The following is an 8,404-nucleotide window of genomic DNA, read 5'->3' as shown; positions in this document are numbered from 1 at the left end:
ATCTAATAATTCTTACTAGGTCATAAACACGTATTTAAGTCACATTCTTATCAGTAAGATACAGGGGTGTTGCTAGGGTCTCAAAAGATCCGGGGCCCAAGCCCCAATGAATATGGCCCAGTTCTCTAAGTCGCCACCCCCCTCCCCCCACACACCACATTTTGCTGTACTTGCTATACAGCAACACATACCTGCCACATCCAGAGCCTCCCAGGTGACGTCTCCTCCGATGTAGATCTTCTCTGTCATCATCTTCTCCATTTGGTCCGGACAACTTCTCTCAGCCACCTCGTCTCTGCAGAGTGTGACACACAGACATCTTAGCTTCCTCACTTTTCTATCATCATCCCCCAACCTGGAGCCCACACAGTGTTATCCTGCTGCTCACTGTGCTCCCCAATACCCCCAAATACTATCCTGAGGAAATATTAGTGCCCCCCATAGTAATAGTGCTTCTCCAAGTCCCACCAATAGTAATTCCTTTCCAGAATGCCCCCATTAGTAAAACTGCCCCCTATAGTGCCCCCAACAGTGATAATACTCCCCAAGAGTGCCCCCATTAGTAGAAGAGCTCTCCAGTATTAATAATACCCTCACAGAGCCCCAGTAGAAATAAGCCCCCATATTGTTCCCCAGTGGTAATAAAGCTCTCTACAGACCCCTCAGTAGTAATAAGGCCACCATAGTGCTCTTAGTAAAAATAAGGAGGATCTATAAGTCCCTCCTATAGAGGCCCCAGTAATAATAAGAACACCTATAATGTCCCCTGGATTTGCAGTATCTCCTGTAGTTATATGCCTCCCTCCAAAATACAGCCCCATGTAAATAACATCACCTCCTCCCCAGCCGCTTTTAACATACAGTCCCAAGTAAATAATATCACCCCCTCCCCAGCCGCCTCCAACATGCAATCCCATGCAAAAATTACCCCCTCAACATTCAGTCCCATGTAAATAACATTATTCCCCCCACCAGCCACCTTCAAAATACAGTCCCATATAAATAACATTGCCTCCTCAACATTCAGTCCCATGTAAATAACATCACTCCCTCAGACCATTGTAACATTCAGTCCCATGTAAATAATGTCACTCCCTCCCACAGCCCCCATCAACATAGAGTCCCATATGAATAACGTCACTTCCCCCCAACCCCCTCCGTCATACAGTCCCATGTAAATAACATCCTTCCCTCCCACAGCCGCCATCAACATACAGTCCCATGTAAATAACATCCCACCCTCGCCCAGCCCCCTGCAACATACAGTCCCATGTAAATAACATCACTTCCTCCTACAGCCACCATCAACATACAGTCCCATGTAAATAACATGACCCCCGCCCCAGTGACCTCCAACACACAGTCCCATGTAAATAACATCCCTCCCTTCAGTCCCAACATACAGTCCCAGTTAAATAACCACAACTCCCAGCATTGCTCTGCCTCTCCCTTCACTAACCTCTCTTCCTGTAGCAGACATTACCACAGCTTCTTCCCCCAAGACTTCTCCTCTTCAAAGCCATCCTCTCCTGCACTGGTCACATGATGGAGACATCATGGCAGGTCCTTCTCAACTACTGCCTGGTCACATGACTTGTGATGTCACCACAGGTCCTTCAGATCTTCCACTGCATTAGATTCAATTGTATTGCCGTCCTGAGGACGGCAATACAGTTGTATCTAGCTGGCAGGCAGGACATTTGGGGCCTGGGACAAAACATCAGGATGACCTAGCAACGCCCCTGGTAAGATAAGAACTGAGCTATAATGAGTGTTTATAAGGTCAGAGAGCAGAAATAAGGAGCCCGTCGGCTCCCCAGATGACGGAAAAGACAGAAAATCCACAGGCTGCTACTAGAGCATGTCAGCTCTGTACACAAAAAAGGACATCATATTTTTTATAAAGACCAATTGAAAAAAATTTTTTTTAGCTCTGGACTCAATGGGGTAAAAAGCCTGTTTCCGACTGCTTATATTTTGTCTCATTTACCAACTGATTTTCTGCCTGTTTTGGAGGCATTTGCGCCTGTTGCGCCTATTTAGAGTTTTAAGACTAATTTAGAAGTTTTCATACTTTTGCGACTTTTTTCCCCCGACCTATTTATTTAGATTTTTTTTGCACCTGAATTAGACGCATAAACAGTCTTATTTCTTATCCACTCCTGAGCAGGCTTATTTTTCCTATCAGGGGAGACTTTCACAATTGTGTACATTGAAAGAGATAAAAGATACAACCTTTTTCCGGACACTTGCGCAATTTCTTCATGCACAAACCAATGAGACAAGTCTTAGTGAATTTAAACCTTTCTGACAAGAAAACAACCACTAGAGGCCAGACAAACCAAAAAAGAAAAAACTATGATATGCTGGCCACCCATAGAACTCCAGTCCAGATTGCCTTCCAGAACCAGCATCCTGTCTTCATCTATGCCAGTTTTTTGGTGGAAGTTAAGCCAGAATTTAGGCCACACTTAGCTCAGTAAGAGTCTCCTCTATTGTATCTACTGAGCTAACAATACTGAGGTAGTTTCTTCGGTTGTGTCCATATCTGTGCTGGAGGCTCCATTCAGAGATGCTGTCATATTTGTTGGGCATGTTGGGCTATTACCAATGGACATCATTACCAATGAATCCAATGATGGATCCTGAAGTACATGTCGTTTCATTATGAATGGAAACCGCGATGAAGATAGAAAGGTGGATCTTGATGGGGGCGAAATTTGGGCAGATTATCGGGATTATCTGTCTGTCTATAGCCGATGAACGAGCAAAACGCTTGTTCATCAGGTGAAACTGTTTTAACAGCTTGCAAGTAAAATCATCGTTCCCGGGCAGCAGGTCTCTATTTAGACACAATGCAGCTGTATGAGGACAAGCGTTTCCATTAGTGATCCATCGTCCTGACACCGTGGAGGAGATCGCTGCATGTCAATACAGCTCTTCACCTCCACTGAGCGAGCAGCCGACTGACGGACAGGAACGCTTCCTTCACGACAATCGCCTTCTAGTTACCACATGTACATCCATCTTAAGCAGAGCCTCATCTAACCTTTTTATTTTCCTTTAAGGGGGTCTTTATATCAAAGAAAGCGATGGCATATCGCTAGGGTCTGGACCCCCATTTCTCTGAATACAGGGGCTGCAGGAAACACTTTTCTCTGCACAGTGAAGTGAATGGGATTGTGCTGCAGTTCTCTGCATGGTCAGGAGCGAACTGTGAGGGGACCACCACACTTAGGCTACTTTCACACTTGCGTTTTTCTTTTCCGGCATAGAGTTCCGTCACAGGGGCTCTATACCGGAAAAGAACTGATCAGGTATGTCCCCATGCATTCTGAATGGAGAGTAATCCGTTCAGTTTGCATCAGGATGTCTTCAGTTCAGTCGTTTTGACTGATCAGGCAAAAGAGAAAACCGTAGCATGCTACGGTTTTATCTCCGGCTAAAAAAACTGAAGACTTGCCTGAATGCCGGATCAGGCATTTTTTCCCATAGGAATGTATTAGTGCCGGATCCGGCATTCAGAATACCGGAATGCCGGATACGTCCCTCCGGTATGCGCATGCGCAGACTGAAAAAAAGGTGAAAAAATAAATGACGGATCCGTTTTTGCCGGATGACACCGGAAAGACGGATCCGGCATTTCAATGCATTTTTTCGACTGATCAGGCATTTTTAAGACTGATCAGGATCCTGATCAGTCTTACTAATGCCATCAGTTAGCATACATTTTGCCTGATCTGGCAAGCAGTTCCGGCGACGGAACTGCTTGCCGGATCTCTCTGCCGCAAGTGTGAAAGTAGCCTAAACCAGTAGAGCACCCTTTCATTTTCAGGACAAGGGGGTGTTCTCGAAAAAATGACACAAAAGGGGGACACAATTAGGGTACGGCCACACAGTTAGCTTTCTGGATGCAATTTTTAAATCCACAACCAGGAGTAAATTCAAGAAAGAGAAGTCGTATCTGTCCTTTATACTTTCTAACCTTTTATGAGTCACTCCTGATTTTGGCTTCCAAAACTGCATCAGGAACCTGACAGTGTGGCCGTACCCTTACAGCCAATACATGTCCCGCAGGGGTTACCACTCAGATTCCTTAAGGGCTCATGCACATGAATGTTTTTTGCGTTCTGTATACGGAACCATTCATTTCAATGGGTCCGCAAAAGATGCGGACAGCACTCTGTGTGCTGTCCGCATCCGTTGCTCCGTTCCGTGACCCCGCAAAAATTATGAGACATGTCCTATTCTTGTCCGTTTTGCGGACAAGAATAGGCATTTCTATAATGGGCCTCCTGTTCCGTTCCGCAAATTACCGGAAGGCACACGGGCGGCATCTGTTTTTTGCGGATCCGCAATTTGCGGACCGCAAAAAAAGGCACGGTCGTGTGCATGAGCCCTAACTGGAATCCACACTACTTATGCAGTGTTCTTAATTTGCTTCCTACGTGAGCAGGTTTGCCATTCAGGAGCCAGGGGAAGCTGGGTCATAGCACATTTGGCTGTATCATTTCTTACTGTCATTTAAAACATTTTAAAAATGTTCAAATAAATGGAAGAAATAACTGAAAAAAATATTTCAGAATTGACTGAAGACAATATTATCTAAAACTGAATATCGCTCCGTCGGCACTCCGGTATGCAGCGCGATGCTCTCATCTAGGGGAAGGCGTCCTGTGCGGCAATGAAGAGACTAGACAGTCACTCACTGTTAGGCCCCTTTCACACGAGCGAGTTTTCCGTGCGGATGCGTTGCGGGAGGTGAACGCACAGCATCCGCACGGAATCCTGACCCATTCATTTCTATGGGGCTGTTCACATGAGCGGTGATTTTCACGCATCAGTTGTGCGTTGCGCGAAAATCGAGCATGCTCCTCTTTGTGCGTTTTTCACGTAACGCAAGCCCCATAGAAATGAATGGGGTTGCGTGAAAATCGCAAGCATCCGCAAGCAAGTGCGGATGCGGTGCGATTTTCACGCATGGTTGCTAGGAGACGATCGGGATGGAGACCCGATCATTATTATTTTCCCTTATAACATGGTTATAAGGGAAAATAATAGCATTCTGAATACAGAATGCATAGTAAAACAGCGCTGGAGGGGTTAAAAAAAAATAAAAAATCATTTAACTCACCTTAGTCCACTTGATCGCGATGCCAGCATCTGCTTCTGTGCCCTTTACTGAATAGGACCTGTGGTGAGCATTAATTATAGGTGAAGGACCTTTGATGACGTCACTCCGGTCATCACTTGGTACGTCACATGATCTTTTACCATGGTGAATCACCATGGTAAAAGATCATGTGACGTACCATGTGATGACCGGAATGACGTCACCACAGGTCCTGTTGCTGCACAGAGATCAGATGAAGCCAGAAGGAGATGCCGGGCTAAGGTGAGTTAAATTTTTTATTTTTATTTTTTAACCCCTACAGTGATGTTTTACTATGCATTCTGTATTCAGAATGCTATTATTTTCGGTTATAAGGGAAAATAATACTATTTACAGAACACCGATCCCAAGCCTGAACTTCTGTGAAGAAGTTCGGGTTTGGGTACCAAACACGCGCGATTTTTCTCACGCGAGTGCAAAACACATTACAATGTTTTGCACTCGCGCTGAAAAATCGCGGGTGTTCCCGCAACGCCCGTGTGAAAGAGGCCTTAGTGTTGTAATGCTGTTTAATTTATTGTCACATTAGATACATACATGTTACATGTATGTATCTAATGTGCCAATAAACTACCGAGGATCACAACATTTACAGGGAGTGCCGGTCTAGTCTCTTCATATTATGTAAAGCTGTCAGTGATTAGGATACCGCCTTATATCCAGAGGAGGAAAACCTGTCCTGACAGAAACCTTCTTACAGCAGCGAGTTTGTTACAACTGTATCCAGTTCAGACAATTCTCTGTCTAGTACAATGGACCTGCCCTGATACATTGTAGCCAACTACAAGCCAGGGAGAAAGAATATAGCGCTGGAGCTACATTGAAGCTGCATCAAGATAATAGACCGCTGAGGAAGGCCTTGACAGGCCGAAACGTCTGGTCACGTAATCTAATACCTGTAATCAACTGCGCTTCTGAGAAATTACTGGATCATGAATTCTGTGTGATGTGTTATTAATAAAATGCCTTGAACTGCAAACGAAAAGCCGTGTGCCGCAATTTTTTATTAATTTGCTACGACTGACAAGTCCTTGCTGGTACTGGCAATTACAGCAAAAAGGCACTCCACCTTTATAACGTTGATGTATTTGGGTCACAGAGGGGTTGTCTACACTGGGTTTGCAAAGTACTGTATATTAAAAATCATTAAACAATTATGGCTCATGCACACAACAGTATGTATTTTGCAGTCCACAAAAAACGGATCTGCAAAAAATACGGATGATGTCCATGTGCATTCCGAATTTGGCAGAACGGAACAGCTGGCCCCTAATAGAACAGTCCTATTCGTGTCAATAATGTGGACAATGTTTTTTTTTCGGATCCATTGAAACGGTTCCGTATACGGCCCGCAAAAAAAAACGGAGCGGACACGGAAAGAAAATACGTTCATGTGCATGAGCCCTTATTAAGCTTCATTTACAGTCAGGTCCATAAATATTGGGACATCGACACAATTCTAACATTTTTGGCTCTATACACCACCACAATGGATTTGAAATGAAACAAACAAGATGCGCTTTAACAGCAGACTGTCAGCTTTAATTTGAGGTATTTACAGTTGCAAGAAAAAGTATGTGAACCCTTTGGAATGATATGGATTTCTGCAAAAATTGGTCATAAAATGTGATCCGATCTTCATCTAAGTCACAACAATAGACAATCACAGTCTGCTTAAACTAATAACACACAAAGAATTAAATGTTACCATGTTTTTATTGAACACACCATGTAAACATTCAAAGTGCAGGTGGAAAAAGTATGTGAACCCTTGTATTTAATAACTGGTTGAACCTCCTTTGGCAGCAATAAATTCAACCAAACATTTCCTGTAGTTGCAGATCAGACGTGCACAAGTAATTCTTGACCATTCCTCTTTACAGAACTGTTTCAGTTCAGCAATATTCTTGGGATGTCTGGTGTAAATCGCTCTCTTGAGGTCATGCCACAGCATCTCAATCGGGTTGAGGTCAGGACTCTGACTGGGCCACTCCAGAAGGCGTATTTTCTTCTGTTTAAGCCATTCTGTTGTTGATTTACTTCTATGCTGTGGGTCGTTATCCTGTTGCAACACTCATCTTCTGTTGAGCTTCAGCTAGTGAACAGATGGCTTTAAGTTCTCCTCCAAAATGTCTTGATAAACTTGGGAATTCATTTTTCCTTCGATGATAGCAATCCTTCCAGGCCCTAATGCAGCAAAGCAGCCCCAAACCATGATGCCGCCACCACCATACTTCACAGTTGGGATGAGGTTTTGATGTTTATGTGCTGTGCCTCTTTTTCTCCACACATAGAGTTGTGTGTTTTTTCCAAACAACTCAACTTTGGTTTCATCTGTCCACAGAATATTTTGCCAGTACTGCTGTGGAACATCCAGGTGCTCTTGTGCAAACTGTAAACGTGTAGCAATGGTTTTTTTTGGACAGCAGTGGCTTCCACTGTGGTATCCTCCCATGAAATCCATTCTTGTTTAGTGTTTTATGTATCGTAGATTCGCTAACAGGGATGTTAGCATATGCCAGAGACTTTTGTAAGTCTTTAGCTGACACTCTAGGATTCTTCTTCACCTCATTGAGCAGTCTGCGCTGTGCTCTTGCAGTCATCTTTACAGGACGTCCACTCCTAGGGAGAGTAGCAGCAGTGCTGAACTTTCTCCATTTATAGACAATTTGTCTTACCGTGGACTGATGAACAGCAAGGCTTTTGGAGATACTTTTATAACCCTTTCCAGCTTTATGCAAGTTAACAATTCTTAATCGCAGGTCTTCTGAGAGCTCTTTTGTGCAAGGCATCATTCACATCAGGCGAAGCTTCTTGTGAAAAGCAAACCCAGAACTGGTGTCTGTTTTTTATAGGGCAGGGCAGCTGTAACCAACACCTCCAATCTCATCTCATTGATTGGACTCCAGTTGGCTGACACCTCACTCCAGTTAGCTCTTGGAGATGTCATTAGTCTAGGGGTTCACATACTTTTTCCACCTGCACTGTGAATGTTTACATGGTGTGTTCAATAAAAACATGGTAACATTTAATTCTTTGTGTGTTATTAGTTTAAGCAGACTGTGATTGTCTATTGTTGTGACGTAGATAAAGATTAGATCACATTTTATGACCAATTTGTGCAGAAATCCATATCATTCCAAATTCCGTTGTGGTCCGTGGTAGCGGAATCAATAATGGCCATTATTGATTCCGCTACCACGGACCACAACGGAATTTGGAATCCATATC

Source organism: Bufo bufo, chromosome 6 (genome assembly GCF_905171765.1).
Source record: "Bufo bufo chromosome 6, aBufBuf1.1, whole genome shotgun sequence".
NCBI lineage: Eukaryota > Metazoa > Chordata > Amphibia > Anura > Bufonidae > Bufo > Bufo bufo.
Note: the sequence above shows the minus strand (reverse complement) of the source record.